A 16,253-nucleotide genomic window follows, 5' to 3' on the forward strand; every position below is an offset into this window, starting at 1 on the left:
TAAACACAAGGTAGTCCCCATTCAATTGAAGGACTAATTCACCTCTGTTGACATCTATCACAGCTCCTGCTGTGGCTAGGAAAGGTCTTCCAAGGATGATGCAATCATCCTCTTCCTTCCTAGTGTCTAAGATTATGAAATCAGCAGGGATGTAAAGGCCTTCAACCTTTACTAACACGTCCTCTACTATTCCATAGGCTTGTCTTAATGACTTATCTGCCAATTGTAATGAGAACAACGCAGGTTGTACCTCAATGATCCCCAGCTTCTCCATTACAGAGAGTGGCATAAGATTTATCCCTGACCCCAGATCACACAGAGCTTTTGCAAAGGTCATGGTGCCTATGGTACAAGGTATTAAGAACTTGCCAGGATCTTGTTTCTTTTGAGGTAGAATTTTCTGAATCCAAGTATCCAGTTCATTAATGAGCAAGGGAGGTTCACTTTCCCAAGTCTCATTACCAAACAACTTGGCATTCAGCTTCATGATAGCTCCTAAATATTGAGCAACTTGCTCTCCAGTTACATCTTTATCCTCTTCAGAGGAAGAATAGTCTTCAGAGCTCATGAATGACAGAAGGAGATTTAATGGAATCTCTATGGTCTCTATATGAGCCTCAGATTCCTTTGGATCCTTAATAGGAAACTCCTTCTTGCTTGAGGGACGTCCCAGGAGGTCTTTCTCACTAGGATTTTTGTCCTCCTCCTCCCTTGTGCATTCGGCCATATTGATCACATCAATGGCCTTGCACTCTCCTTTTGGATTCTCTTCTGTATTGCTTGGGAGAATACTGGGAGGAGTTTCAATGACTTTCTTACTCAGCTGGCCCACTTGTGCCTCCAGATTTCTGATGGAGGATCTTGTTTCACTCATGAATTTGAAAGTGGCCTTTGACAGATCAGAGACTATATTGGCTAAATTAGAAGTATTTTGTTCAGAATTCTCTGTCTGTTGCTGAGAAGATGATGGATATGGCTTGCTATTGCCCAGCCTATTACGTCCACCATTGTTAAAGCCTTGTTGAGGCTTTTGTTGATCCTTCCATGAGAAATTTGGATGATTTCTCCATGATGGGTTATAGGTGTTTCCATAAGGTTCACCCATGTAATTAACCTCTGCCATGGCAGGGTTCTCAGGATCATAAGCTTCTTCAGAAGCTGCCTCTCTAGTACTGTTGGATGCATGTTGCCATCCATTCAGATTTTGAGAGATCATGTTGACCTGTTGAGTCAACACTTTGTTCTGAGCCAATATGGCATTCAGAGTATCAATTTCAAGAACTCCTTTCTTTTGAGGTATCCCATTATTCACAGAATTCCTCTCAGAAGTGTACATGAATTGGTTGTTTGCAACCATATCATTGAGTTCTTGAGCCTCTTCAGGCGTTATCTTCAGGTGAATAGATCACCTGCAGAATGGTCCAATGACATTTTCAAAAATTCAGAGAGACCAGAATAGAATATATCTAATATGGTCCATTCTGAAAACATGTCAGATGGACATTTTTTGGTCAGCTGCTTGTATCTTTCCCAAGCTTCATAGAGGGATTCACCATCTTTTTGTTTGAAGGTTTGAACATCCACTCTCAGCTTGCTCAGCTTTTGAGGAGGAAAGAATTTATCCAAGAAGGCTGTGACCAGCTTATCCCAGGAGTCCAGGCTATCCTTAGGTTGTGAATCCAACCATATTCTAACTCTGTCTCTTATAGCAAAAGGGAAAAGCATGAGTCTGTAGACTTCAGGATCATCTCCATTCGTCTTTACAGTCTCACAGATCTGCAAGAACTTAGTTAAAAACTGATAAGGATCTTCAGATGGAAGTCCATAAAACTTGCAGTTTTGTTGCATTAAGGCAACTAGCTGAGGTTTCAGCTCAAAGTTATTGGCTCCAATGGCAGGAATGGAGATGCTTCTTCCATCAAACTTGGACGTTGGCTTTGTGAAGTCACCAAGCATTCTCCTTGCATTATTATTATTTTCGGCTGCCATCTCCTTCTCTTGTTCGAAAATTTCTGAAAGGTTGTTTCTAGATTGTTGTAACTTAGCTTCTCTTAATTTTCTCTTCATGGTCCTTTCAGGTTCTGGATCAATTTCAACAAGAGTGCCTTTATCCTTGTTCCTGTTCATATGAAAGAGAAGAAAACAAGAAAAGAAGAGGAATCCTCTATGTCACAGTATAGAGATTCCTTTATGTTAGTAGAAAAAGAAGGGAGTAGAAGAATGAAGAAGAATTCGGATTTTTTAGATTAAGAGAGGTGAAGAGAAGTGTTAGTAATTAAATAATTAAATAGAAGAAGAAAAGAGAAGGGAAATTTCGAAAATAATTTTGAAAAAAGAGGTTTGTAATTTTCGAAAATTAAAGATAAAGTTAAAATTAAAATTAAAATTTGAAACAATTAATTAATTAAAAAAATAATTTTTGAAAAAGGGGTAAGATATTTTCGAAAATTAGAGAGGAAAAAGTAGTTAGGTGGTTTTGAAAAAGATAAGAAACAAACAAAAAGTTAGTTAGTTGATTGAAAAAGATATTGAAATTAAATTTTAAAAAGATAAGAAGAAAAGAAGTTAGATAAGATATTTTGAAATCAAATTTTGAAAAATATAAAATTTTGAAAAGGATAAGATAAAAAGATAAGATAAAAGTTTTAAGAAAAAGATATTTTGAAAAAGATTTAATTTTTAAAATGACTTAACTAACAAGAAACTACAAGATAAGATTCTAGAATTTAAAGATTGAACCTTTCTTAACAAGAAAGTAACAAACTTCAAATTTTTGAACCAATCACATTAATTGTTAGCTAATTTTCGAAAGTTAGATATAAAAGATAAGAAAAAGATTTTTGAAAAAGTAATTTTTAAAAATTTCGAAAATTAGAAAAAAAATGGAAAAGATATGATTTTTGAAAAAGATTTTGAAAAGATAAGATTTTTAAAATTGAAATTTTGACTTGACTTGTAAGAAACAACTAATTTTAAAAATTTTTGACCAAGTCAACCCAAAATTTCGAAAATTTGGAGGGAAATAAGGAAAAGATATTTTTTTTATTTTTGAATTTTTAATTATGAGAGAGAAAAACAACAAATTTACTCAATGCATGAAATTTTTAGATCAAAACAATGAATGCATGCAAGAATGCTATGAATGTCAAGATGAACACCAACAACACTTTGAAGATCATGATGAACATCAAGAACATAATTTTGAAAAATTTTTGATGCAAATAAAACATGTAAGACACCAAACTTAGAAATTTTTTTTGCTTGGAAAATATGAATGCAAAGATTCACATGAAAAACAAGAAAAGACACAAAACAAGAAAACATCAAGATTAAACAAGAAGACTTACCAAGAACAACTTGAAGATCATGAAGAACACTATGAATGCATGGAATTTTCGCTCAAACAAGAAACACAAAATATTTTTGGTTTTTTTTTTATGATATATTAATTTTTTTTTGGATTTTTATTTTTTTTTTTCGAAAATAAAGTTAGAAAAAAACGAAAAAGAAAAGAAAAATTTTGAAAAAGATTTTTGAAAAGAAAATTACCTAATCTGAGCAACAAGATGAACCGTCAGTTGTCCATACTCGAACAATCCCCGGCAACGGCGCCAAAAACTTGGTGGACGAAATTGTGATCCATATTCTTTGTATTCGTATGAAATCATTATTATGGCACCGGTTGAATTCACAACTCCGTTCAACTAACCAGCAAGTGTACTGGGTCGTCCAAGTAATAAACCTTACGCGAGTAAGGGTCGATCCCACAGAGATTGTTGGTATGAAGCAAGCTATGGTCACCTTGTAAATCTCAGTTAGGCAGATTAAATTTGTTTATGGTTTCGAAAATTAATAAAAAGAAATAATAAAAGGGATAGAATACTTATGCAGATTCATTGGTGGGAATTTCAGATAAGCGAATGGAGATACTGTATGGCTCAAGAACGCCTACTTTCCTATTGCTTCAACTCAATCCTTCTTACTCCTTTCCATAGCAAGCTGTGGATAGGGGTTCACCGTTCGACGATGGCTACTTTGTATCCTCTCTGGAAAATGGTCCTCTGCGCTGTCACTCGCATGGCTAATCGTCTGGAGGCATCACACTGGCCGAAGGCTACATCCCATCCTCGCAGTGAAAACTACGCTCACGCGCTCTGTCACAGCACGGCTAATCACTGGTTCGTTCCCGCTCCTGCTGGAATAGAATCCCTTGATTCTTTTGCGTCTGTCACTAACGCCCAGCACTTGCGAGTCTGAAGCACGTCACAGTCATTCATTACCGGAATCCTACTCGGAATACCACAGACAAGGTTAGACTTTCCAGATTCCCAGGATCCTACTCGGAATACCACAGACAAGGTTAGACTTTCTGGATCCTCATGAATGCCGCCATCTATCTAGCTTATACCACAAAGATTCTGTTGGGGAATCTAAGAGATACACATTCAAGCTCGGTTGCATGTAGAACGGAGGTGGTTGTCAATCACGCGCGTTCATAGGTGAGAATGATGATGAGCGTCACATAGTCATCACATTCATCATGTTCTTGGGTGCGAATGAATATCTTGGAATAAGAATAAGAGAGAATTGAATAAAAAGTAATAGTAATTGTATTGAAACTTGAGGTACAGCAGAGCTCCACACCCTTAATCTATCGTGTGCAGAAACTCTACCGTTGAAAATACATAAGTAAAAGGTTCAGGCATGGCCGAATGGCCAGCCCCCTTAGTGATCAAGAGACTGAATAATCAAAGGCTAAACAGTCAAGAGATTAAACTGTCAAAAGATGTCTAGTACAATAGCTAAATGTTCTATTTATAATAAACTAGCTCCTAGGGTTTACATGAGTAAGTAATTGATGCATAAATCCACTTTCGGGGCCCACTTGGTGTATGCTTGGGCTGAGCTTGATCAATCCACGAGCTGAGGCTTCTCTTGGAGTTGAACTCCGAGTTATGACGTGTTTTGGGCGTTCAACTCCGGATCATGACGTTTTTCTGACGTTTAACTCCAGACAGCAGCATGTACTTGGCGTTCAACGCCAAGTTACGTCGTCAATTTCCGAATAAAGTATGGACTATTATATATTGCTGGAAAGCCCTGGATGTCTACTTTCCAACGCCATTGAGAACGCGCCATTTGGAGTCCTTTTGTCAGCCTTTTTCAGAGTTTTGCTCAAGTCCCTCAATTTCAGCCAGAAATTACCTGAAATGACAAAAAAACACAAAAACTCATAGTAAAGTCCAGAAATGTGAATTTAACATAAAAACTAATGAAAACATCCCTAAAAGTAGCTTGAACTTACTAAAAACTACCTAAAAACAATGCCAAAAAGCGTATAAATTATCCGCTCATCACATAGACCCAAAGATAATGTGCCACAAGCTGGCAGTGTATCCAGGATCTCGGCCAGTACAGCAGAGGCGTAGAAAGCTCCGACCAGAAAGATCCTAAGCTGTTGAGGAATAGGTACAAGCTCTACTAGAGGCAGGATTCATCAGAGAAGTCAAATACCCACTATGGCTAGCCAACGTCATTTTGGTGAAGAAATCAAATGGGAAGTGGCGAATGTGCACAGATTACACCGATCTCATCAAAGCTTGCCCAAGAGATCCTTATCCACTCCCAAGTATCGACGCTCTGGTGGACACCTCCTCCGGTTATAAATATCTCTCGTTCATGGACGCCTATTCGAGATACAATCAAATCCCGATGTACCCACCTAATCAAGAAAAAACCTCATTCTTAACTCCAAAAGCAAACTACTGCTACATTGTCATATGATTCGGACTCAAAAATGCAGGAGCCACCTATCAAAGATTAATGAATAAAATCTTCGCAGACCATGTCGGGAAACTCATGGAGGTATATGTGGACGACATGTTAGTAAAAACGCAAAGTGAGAAAACATTACTGTCCGACCTCGTTCATGTATTCAATACCATAAGAAAGCATGGCATGCGACTTAACCCAGCAAAATGCACCTTCACAGTAGAAACTGGCAAATTCTTGGGCTTCATGCTCACACAAAGAGGAATCGAGGCTAACCCGGACAAGTGCCAGGCCATACTCGATATGAAAAGCCTGACCTGTGTTAAAGAAGTGCAACAACTCAACGGACGACTAGCAGCCTTGTCCAGATTTCTAGCCGGATCAGCTATAAGATCTCTCCCCTTCTACACCACACTAAGAAAAGGAAAGAAGTTTGAGTGGACACCAGAGTGCGAGCAAACCTTCCAGGATTTCAAAAGATTCCTAGGATATCTACCCATCCTTACTCGACCAAGGGATGGAGAAGCACTCATATTAAACCTTGCAGTAGGAAGCCAGGCGGTAGCTTCAGCACTAGTCAGAGAAGAGGAAAGTGGACAGAAACCTATATATTTCATCAGCAAAGCACTACAAGGGTTTAAGCTGAACTATCAAAAGATAGAGAAGTTTGCCTACGCCCTCATATTAACCTCTTGACGACTTCGCCCATACTTCCAGGCTCACACCATTAAAGTTCGGACCAACCAGCCCATAAAGGGCATTCTGCAGAAAATAGATTTAGCGGGAAGAATCCTAGAGTGGGCAATCGAGTTGTCCAAATTTGACCTACAATATGAAGCTCGGACAGCCATCAAATCACAGTATCTGGCTGACTTCATTGCAGAGTACACTGACACCCCGAAAAACCCAACAAATTGGAATCTATATGTAGATGACTCTTCAAATGAAAATGGGATAATCAGGAAACCCAAATCGAACTCTTCCTGAAATTCAAGTTCCCTACTTCTAATAATCAGGCTGAGTGTGAGGCGCTATTAGCTGGTTTGAAGTTGGCTAAAGAGGTCGGAGCCTAAAAACTTGTCATCTTTAGCGATTCACAAGTTTTCACCTCAAAAATAGCAGGGACCTATCAAGCCAAAGATCCCGCTATGAAAAAGTACCTGGACAAAACCAAGGAACAACTCAAACAATTCCAAGAATACGAGATCCGATATATACCTCGGGAAAAGAATGCTCGAGCCGACGCACTCTCAAAATTAGCCAGCACCAAACCAGGGGGCAATAATAGGAGCCTCATCCAGGAAATACTGCAGAACCCATCAATCTTTGAAGAGGAAAAGATCCTAGCCATATCAGGACAGGATCAAGGATGGATGACCCCCAAAATCAGCTACCTTAAATCAGAGATACTCCCTACAGATAAGAAAGAGGCAAAGAGGTAAAAGCGGGAGGCACAGTATTACACCATCATAAACAACATCCTATGCAAGAAAGGGATTTCGACACCTCTACTAAAATGTGTACCGACCTCTAACACAAAAGTGGTCTTAGAGGAGATACATAGTGGCACATGTGGCAATCATCTCGGAGCACGAGCTCTTGCCAAGAAAGTACTCCAAGCCGGATTCTTTTGGCCGACTTTGCAGAAAAAGGCAAGCGAGTTTGTTAAGACATGTCCACCATGTCAGAAGCATGCTAACTTCCACATCGCCCCACCAGAAAAACTCATCTGCATAACATCACCTTGGCCATTTGCAAAGTGGGGACTCGACCTCCTCGGGCCCTTCCCCCAAGGATCGGGACAGGTCAAGTTCCTCATTGTAGGAGTAGACTATTTCACCAAATGGATTGAGGTGGAGACCCTAGCCAATGCTACTGCCCAAAGAAATCGAAAATTCCTATACAGGAACATTGTCACAAGGTTTGGGGTCCCTTACTCTATCACCACTGACAATGGCACTCAATTCACAGACGCAGGCTTTAGAAAGTTGGTAGCCGACTTAAAAATAAAGCACCAATTCACATTCATAGAACACCCACAAGCTAATGGTCAAGCAGAAGTGACCAATAAAGTCATACTAGCTGGGCTAAAACGGAGGCTACAAGTTGCAAAGGGCACTTGGGCTAAAGACCTCTCGCAAGTCCTATGGGCATATGGGACAATTCCACATTCCACCATAAAGGAATCACCTTTTCGATTGGCTTATGGAATGGAGGCAATAATACCGGTAAAAATTGAAGAGGAATCTCCTAGAACAATCCTCTATAGTGAAGAAGCCAACTCCAACTTCAAAGGGAAGAGCTCGACCTGCTTCCAGAAGTCCGAGAAAGAGCTCGGATCAGAAAGGAAGCGTTAAAACGCCGCATGGCCTCAAAGTACAATCAAAAGGTAGTACAGCGAAGCTTCGCCAACAATGACCTCATCATAATCCGAAATGATATCGGAACAAGTCGACCCGGAGAGGGAAAGCTGGCAGCTAACTGGAAAGAACCCTACCGAGTCAGAGAGGTACTGGGAAAAAGCTACTACAAAGTGTCCGAACTCGAGGGGCGAGAGCTACCGAGATCATGGCACGCCTGCAACATGAGAAGGTACTATAGTTAAAAGGTAATAAAACATATTAGGACAAACGTGCACTCTTTTTCCTGAAAAGGTTTTTTAATGAGGCACCAAATCAAGATCTACAAAATTACCTAGGGTAGCACCCACATGTATATATTCGCATATTTTCTATTTTGAATAAAGTTTTTCAGATTTCCTACAAAATATCTTTATCAAGACGCATTAATCTGAAAACGCAAAAATTCATTGCCCGATTATAAAGCTACAGATTGGCAAAAGTGAAAACCAAATTCACTGCCCGACGTGGTCGACAAGAATGAAAACTGAATTCATCAAAGATCGGCCAAGCGAGGATTAAACTCTACAAAATCGGCAAAATGAAAAGCGATAAAAACAGAATAATGCAAGAAGTTATAAAAGGCGATCCATGAATAGAGGCCTGACGAGGTCTGAAACAAAAATAGATTGCTAAAAATAATTTAGAATGGACCGACGCAAGAGAAGTCAGACCAGATCAAAGCGACAAAAGTTATAAAAACTAATCCCTAAAAAGAGGCCTGGCCAGTCCTAAAAAGTGGATTACTAGAAATAACTTCCAAAGAGACCGACATGAAGAAGTCAGCCCAAGCTGATTAAAGCTATAAAAAAGTTATAAAAAGTAATCCATAAAAAGAGACCTCACAAGGTCTAAAAAATGGATTACTAGAAATAACTTAGAAGGGACCGACATGAAGAAGCCGGACCAAAGCTACAAAGTTATAAAAAGTAACCCATAAAAAGAGACCTCACAAGGTCCAAAAAATAGATTAATAGAAATAACTTCCAAAGTGACCGACATGAAGAAGTCGGCCCTAGCCGATCAAAGTTACAAAAAGGTATAAAAAGTAATCCATAAAAGAGACCGGACAAAGTCCAAAAATGGATTACTAGAAATAACTTAGAAGGGACCGACATGAAGAAGTCAGCCCAAGCCAAGTAAAGCAACAGAGTTATAAAAAGTAAAACCCAGGGGATTACTAAAAATAAATCAAGACGAAAAATGTGCGCGAGAAGGAACACAACTCGGTGCGAAGAAAGCCACGACCTCACCCAAAATCAAAGCATCCAAACACAAAGGGAACCAAAAAAGAGATCGGACAGCAAAGAGCTCTGACACTCTTAAAGATTCCTAGAGGCTCCAAAAGGTTGCAAACAAACACATCAAGAAGATAAGAAGAAGCTACTATGATAAAAAGCTCAAAAGCCCACTCAAGAGTCGACCTTAAAGAGCACAAGAAGTTACTTTGTTTTTCTAAATAAAGGTTGCTAGGAAAAGCAACCAAAATATCCATGTCCAGACCACAAGATACAAAAAAAAGAGTTCAAATACCCACAAACCGGGCCATAAAAGAATCTAAATCAGAAAATTACAAAGGGTTCAAAGACTCCCCAATAGCAGCATCCCAGGGAGAATGAGGACGAGTCGCGAGAGGGACGGCATCTACGATCCCATCCAGCCGGTTCAAAATCTGGACATCAGATCCGACTCGGGATGGCCGACCTCGGTAGTAGGAGTTGAAGAAGTCGGGACTGCAGAGGCTTTGGCAGATGGCTCAGGAAGAGGGTCTACATCTACATCATCGTCATCCGAGTCGTCAGGGACAATCTTTCCATCTACTACAACGTTGTCCAGGCTGAATAGAGTGAGGTCGAGCTCGAGTGCAAGAACTCAAACCTAAGCCTTCAAATTCTCAAAAGCAGCATTCACGCTGCCCACAAGGTGGCCCTGGAGCTCAGTGCAGTAAGCCTGAACAGAATCCAACCTCCCCGTGAGCTCTACCATCTCACCATAAGTCAAGATATAACTATCCTTATGCTTCTAAGCCATCTCCTTGGCCAAATTCGCTCAAGCCACCACAGCAGTAGCTCGAGCCTTCTCACCCTCTAATTCTTTCTCCAACTTTGCCACCTTCTTCTCGAGTTCCTCCTTCAACCCCTTAATCCTATCATACTCCGACTTGGCCTCCTCCATGAAAGCTTTTGTAGCATGCACCAGAACATCCTAAGCAGTCTGGAACAAGGCCGCCCCCATATGCGCGATCTTAATGCTACTTCGGGTGATAAAATCCAAATGGCAAAGAATGGAAACATCATCCGTAGGCACGATACCGTAAGGAGCAATCTAATGATCAACAAAACCCACATCATCATAGTCGGGGGCATCAAGATTAAAAGGCTCAACAGTTTTTTGCTTCTTTGGTGGAGGACCAGCAGTAGGAGAAGAGGTAGCAGCAGAGATCTAGGGAAGGACAACCAAATGAACCTGAGGAGTCGGAATCATCCTCCTCGGCCCAGCAAAGCTCGAGATCGGCTTCTTGGGAGGAACTTGAGAAGATCCCTCCCTTGCAGCCTTAGACGAGATATTCTGAGCAGCGGTAGCTTTCCTCGCCTTTTTGAAAGCCTTCATAGAGTCATTGCATTTAACCATCTCTGAAAAAATACAAGACCAAAGTTACAAACCGGAAAGAAAGGAGTAAAACTCAATGAAATAAAGAAGCACAAACAGATACAAAGGAAATCGGCCACTACCCAGCACATCCCGGAGAAGGGAGGGATCCCCTAATAATTTCTTTGTATTAAGATGAGGAGGCTGCCTCCAAATATCTTCCAAAATATTTACAAAAGCCTGCTCAACCCCATCAAGTATCTCCCACGAGTATTGAGACAAAACAACATTCTTTTGCCAACACAAGGGGAAGGTAGGCTCATTATTCGCTTTCAAGAAAAATGGTCGAGCTCCCTCAACAGCTCGGACCTTAAAAAAGTAATTCTTAAAGTCCCTAAAGGACTCATCATACATAGCAAACACTTTATGTCCCTGAGCAGACCAAAAGGAAATCCAAGAAGCTTTCTTTTTCGAGAAGATCCCGGGCTTAGTCAAAATGAAAAGATAAAGAAAGAGAGTTTGAGAAGGTTTGACATCCAATTCTTGGCAAAGCAATTGAAAAATCTTAACAAAACCCCATAAATTAGGATGGAGCTGGGACGGAGCTACATTACACGACCACAGCAAGTCAGTCTCGAAAGAAGTAAAAGGCAGGGTAATATTCATCTGGCTAAAAAAGTAATCGTAAGCATAGAAGAAGGGGTGTTCCCCCTGGGTGAGAGAAGGAAAGCAAACATTCTCATCAGAATCCAGTGCCACCAACTCGTAGTTCTTCTCCTGATCTCTACTTCTATAGATTCGATGATATTTTCTAAGCTCCACACAGAACTCAAAATTCACTACGGAAACACACATCAGGATGAGGGAGTCTAGCCAGTCCGACATGCCCTCAGGGACCTTGGAGAATATCTCAACAATATTTTTGCGAGAAGACATGGGTCAACTAGTCCTACAGTAAGAAAAAGGAGAGGGTTACTAAAACAAAACAGCTCAGGCAAGTCAAGAAAGCAGCTCGGACAAAATGCGGATATAACTCGACCTAAGGCATATAGGACAGAAACAACAGCAAAAGAAAAACCACCCAGGACTCACATCAAAGTCCACGGACATCCTTTGGAGGAAGTAACAAAGCAAGGATTCAGGAAAAATTTTACAAATCCAAATTTAACCACAAAGTGTCATCAAAGTTACCATCTTTTAGCCTATCAGCAAAGGGAACTATCAACATCAAACATAACAAAATGGAAATCATCAAAAGGTACAATCTTTTTTCCGAGATCAAACAATTCGTTGTTTCGAAAAGCGCAAAAAACAAAAGAATGCAGATGCGCTAAATGACATACAAAGCCCTAAACAACAGCAATCATCAGGAAACAACGAAAGGTCATGCAAGATGAAGAAGCCCTAAAAATGGCGCACATTGCAGAAATGACCAAACAAACAGTAAGTGATGAGCGGATAATTTATACGCTTTTTGGCATTGTTTTTAGGTAGTTTTTAGTAAGTTCAAGCTACTTTTAGGGATGTTTTCATTAGTTTTTATGTTAAATTCACATTTCTGGACTTTACTATGAGTTTGTGTGTTTTTCTGCGATTTCAGGTAATTTCTGGCTGAAATTGAGGGACTTGAGCAAAACTCTGATAGGAGGCTGACAAAAGGACTGCTGATGCTGTTGGAATCTGACCTCCCTGCACTCAAAATGGATTTTCTGGAGCTACAGAACTCTAAATAGGGCGTTATCAACGGCGTTGGAAAGTAGACATCCAGAGCTTTCCAGCAATATATAATAGTCCATACTTTATTCGGAAATTGACGACGTAAATTGGCGTTGAACGCCAAGTACATGCTGCTGTCGGGAGTTAAACGCCAGAAACATGTCATGATCCGGAGTTGAACGCCCAAAACACGTTATAACTTGGAGTTTAACTCCAAGAGAAGCCTCAGCTCGTGGATAGATCAAGCTCAGCCCAAGCATACACCAAATGGGCCCCGGAAGTGGATTTATGCATCAATTACTTACTCATGTAAACGCTAGTAGCTAGTCTAGTATAAATAGGATAATTTACTATTGTATTAGACATCTTTTGACAGTTTAATCTCTTGACTGTTTAGTCTTTGATCATTCGGTCTTTTGATCATTCAGGGGGGCTGGCCATTCGGCCATGCCTGAACCTTTCACTTATGTATTTTCAACGGTGGAGTTTCTGCACACCATAGATTAAGGGTGTAGAGCTCTGCTGTACCTCAAGTTTCAATACAATTACTATTACTTTCTATTCAATTCTCTTTTATTCTTATTCCAAGATATACGTTGCACAACACTTTGATGAATGTGATTATCCGTGACACTCATCATCATTCTCACATATGAACGCGCGTGACTGATAACCACTTCCATTCTACCTTAGGCCGGGCGCATATCTCTTAGATTCCCCAACAGAATCTTCGTGGTATAAGCTAGATAGATGGCGGCATTCATGGGGATCTGGAAAGTCTAACCTTGTCTGTGGTATTTCGAGTAGGATCCCGGGAATCCGAAAAGTCTAACCTTGTCTATGGTATTCCGAGTAGGATTCCGGTATTGAATGACTGTGACGAGCTTCAAACTCCTGAAGGCTGGGCGTGATGACAAACGCAAAAGAATCAAGGGATTCTATTCCAACCTGAGTGAGAACCGACAGATGATTAGCCGTGCTGTGACAGAGCATTTGGACCATTTTCACTGAGAGGATGGGATGTAGCCATCAACAAGGGTGATGCCTCCAGACGATTAGCCGTGCAGTGACAGCGCATAGGACCATTTTCCCAAGAGGATTAAAAGTAGCCATTGATGATGGTGATGCCCTACATACAGCTTGCCATGGAAAGGAGTAAGAAGGATTGGATGAAAGCAATAATAAAGTAGAGATTCGAAAGAATTCTAGCATCTCCACACGCCTATCTGAAATTCCCACTATTGATTTACATAAGTATTTCTATCCCTTTTTATTTTCTATTTATCATTAATTTTTGAAACCCATAACCATTTAATCTGCCTAACTGAGATTTACAAGGTGACCATAGCTTGCTTCATACCAACAATCTCTGTGGGATCGACCCTTACTCACGTAAGGTATTACTTGGATGACCCAGTACACTTGCTGGTTAAGCTGAATGAAGTTGTGATCATAAATTCCAATAGAGCCAATTTTTAAATCTCATGCAAATACAAAGAGGATCACAATTTCATCCACCAGTAAGCAAAGAAAAATTCAAACTTTCCAACCCTTCTAAAGCAAAATAGGTCAAAACTTTTAAAGAATCAAAAGAACAACATAGGAGAAAGAAGACCAACCTATCGCAGGGAGATAAATGCTAAAAAGAATGAAGGCAACAATGACGATGCACCAAGAAATCACCTTTTCGAACAAGGGAACGAAAACACCAGTAGGCACCTCCGAAAGTAGGGAGAAGCGCGCAAACAAAAAGACTTGGGAGCGAATGAAAAAAAATCACAGTCGCAAAGACAGAAGGGTAAAAGATGGGAGGAACAGAAAAAAGCAAAGTCTTCTCGCAAAATTCAAAATAAGAAGAGGGAAACGGCAAAAGGAAATTAATGAGTCCTTAAAAGCCTTTTCACGTTCCCTAGGAAAAATACAACGCACGATGCAAATAAACAGGAAAATGCTTCACATTCAAAGTGGAGAGGAAGTTCTACAAAGATCAATAAAAAGTGCTCGAGCTCGGCTTCTCTGAAAAGAATCGAATTCTAAAAAGTTCGACCTTAAAAAGGACCGAGCTCAAGCAAGGGCACTGTTCATGCCTTGGGTCGAGCTGTGCGACCCGGGCTGATCGAAGACAAATCGACCGACCTCTTCAGGTCAGGAATATCCGACCACTCCTCAAAAAGCTCGGCCAAATCACTAGGAAAGCCCAAAGAAGGCCCAAACAGAGGAACACGACCCAAATCCAAAGGCAGCCCAAAGCCTAGAAAGATAAGAGCGGTTCCCTCAAAGATAAGATGACTTCACTCAAAGATAAGATAAGATAATTATCTTATCTCAAGGGAAGATTATTCCACACCATTATAAATACACAGGAGCACCAAGGTATAACTCACACTCTGATCCTACGAAAAAACTGCTTAATACCCTTGCTAACTTAAGCATCGTAGTCCCTTGCAGGTACCACCACCCACCGGTGACAAAGGATCAGCACCACCGCCAAGTCCAACAAGTCGGACACAACAGCTCTGGCCAGTACAAAAGATCTCGTCCGAGAATGACCTACAGTTTCAAGTAACCCTCAGAACAACTCTCTTTTGGGATTCTATTCTGTATTGCTTTGGAGAGTACTAGGAGGAGTTTCAATAACTCTTTTACTCAACTGACCCACTTGTGCCTCCAAATTTTTTATGGAGGACCTTGTTTCTTTCATGAAACTGAGAGTGGTCTTAGATAGATCAGAGACTATGTTTGCTAAGCCAGAGAAGCTCTGCTAAGAGTTCTCTGTCTATTGCTGAGAAGATGATGGAAAAGGCTTGCTATTGCCAAACCTATTTCTCCCACCATTATTGTTGTTGAAGCCTTGTTGAGGCTTCTGTTGATCCTTCCATGAGAAATTTGGATGATTTCTCCATGAAGGATTATAGGTGTTTCCATAGAATTCTCCAATGTAATTCACCTCTTCCATTGCAGGATTCTCAGGGTCATAAGCTTCTCCCTTAGAGGAGGCTTCTTTAGCACTGCCGGATGCAGCTTCTAATCCAGTCAGATTCTGAAAAATCATATTGACTTGCTGAGTCAATATTTTGTTCTGAGCCAATATATCATTCAGAGTATCAATGTCAAGAACTCCTTTTTCTGAATCATCCTATTATTCACAGGATTTCTTTCAGAACTGTACATGAACTGGTTATTTGCAACCATCTCAATGAGTTCTTTCTTTTGCAGGGGTTTTCGATGAAGAGATCCACCAACAGAATGGTCCAATGACATATTGGACAATTCAGACAGACCATCATAGAATATACATATGATGCTCCATTCTGGAAGCATGTTAGAAGGACAACTTTTGGTTAATTGCTTGTATCTTTCCCAAGCTTCATAGAGGGATTCACATTCCTTCTATTTGAAGGTTTAGACTTCCACTCTAAGCTTGCTCATCTTTTGAGGTGGAAAGAATTCGATCAAGAAAGCATTGACCAACTTGTCCTAAGAGTTCAGGCTTTCTCTAGGTTGTGAGTCCAACCATATCCTAGCTCTGTCTCTTATAGCAAAAGGGAAAAGCATAAGTCTGTAGACCTCGGGATCAACCCCATTGGTCTTAACAGTATCACAAATTTGCAAGAATTCAGCTAAGAACTAATGAGGATCTTCCGATGGAAGTCCATGAAACTTGCAATTCTGCTGCATTAAAGAAACTAATTGAGGCTTAATCTCAAAGTTGTTTTCTCCAATGGCAGGAATTGAGATGCTTCTTCCATAGAAGTTGGAAGTTGGTGCAGTATAGTT

The 16,253-nt window shown here is 40.3% G+C and overlaps 2 non-coding genes across 2 annotated transcripts; both read left to right on the top strand.

Annotated features, from left to right (window-relative positions):
• Positions 1-1,489: 1,489 nt before the first annotated feature.
• On the top strand, positions 1,490-1,593 carry LOC130978083 (small nucleolar RNA R71). Its single transcript, XR_009085747.1, has one exon. It is a non-coding gene; the product is annotated as a small nucleolar RNA R71 (small nucleolar RNA).
• Positions 1,594-15,791: 14,198 nt separating this feature from the next.
• On the top strand, positions 15,792-15,899 carry LOC130978556 (small nucleolar RNA R71). The gene has a single exon (XR_009086180.1). It is a non-coding gene; the product is annotated as a small nucleolar RNA R71 (small nucleolar RNA).
• The last annotated feature ends 354 nt before the right edge of the window (positions 15,900-16,253 follow it).

Source organism: Arachis stenosperma, chromosome 4 (genome assembly GCF_014773155.1).
Source record: "Arachis stenosperma cultivar V10309 chromosome 4, arast.V10309.gnm1.PFL2, whole genome shotgun sequence".
NCBI lineage: Eukaryota > Viridiplantae > Streptophyta > Magnoliopsida > Fabales > Fabaceae > Arachis > Arachis stenosperma.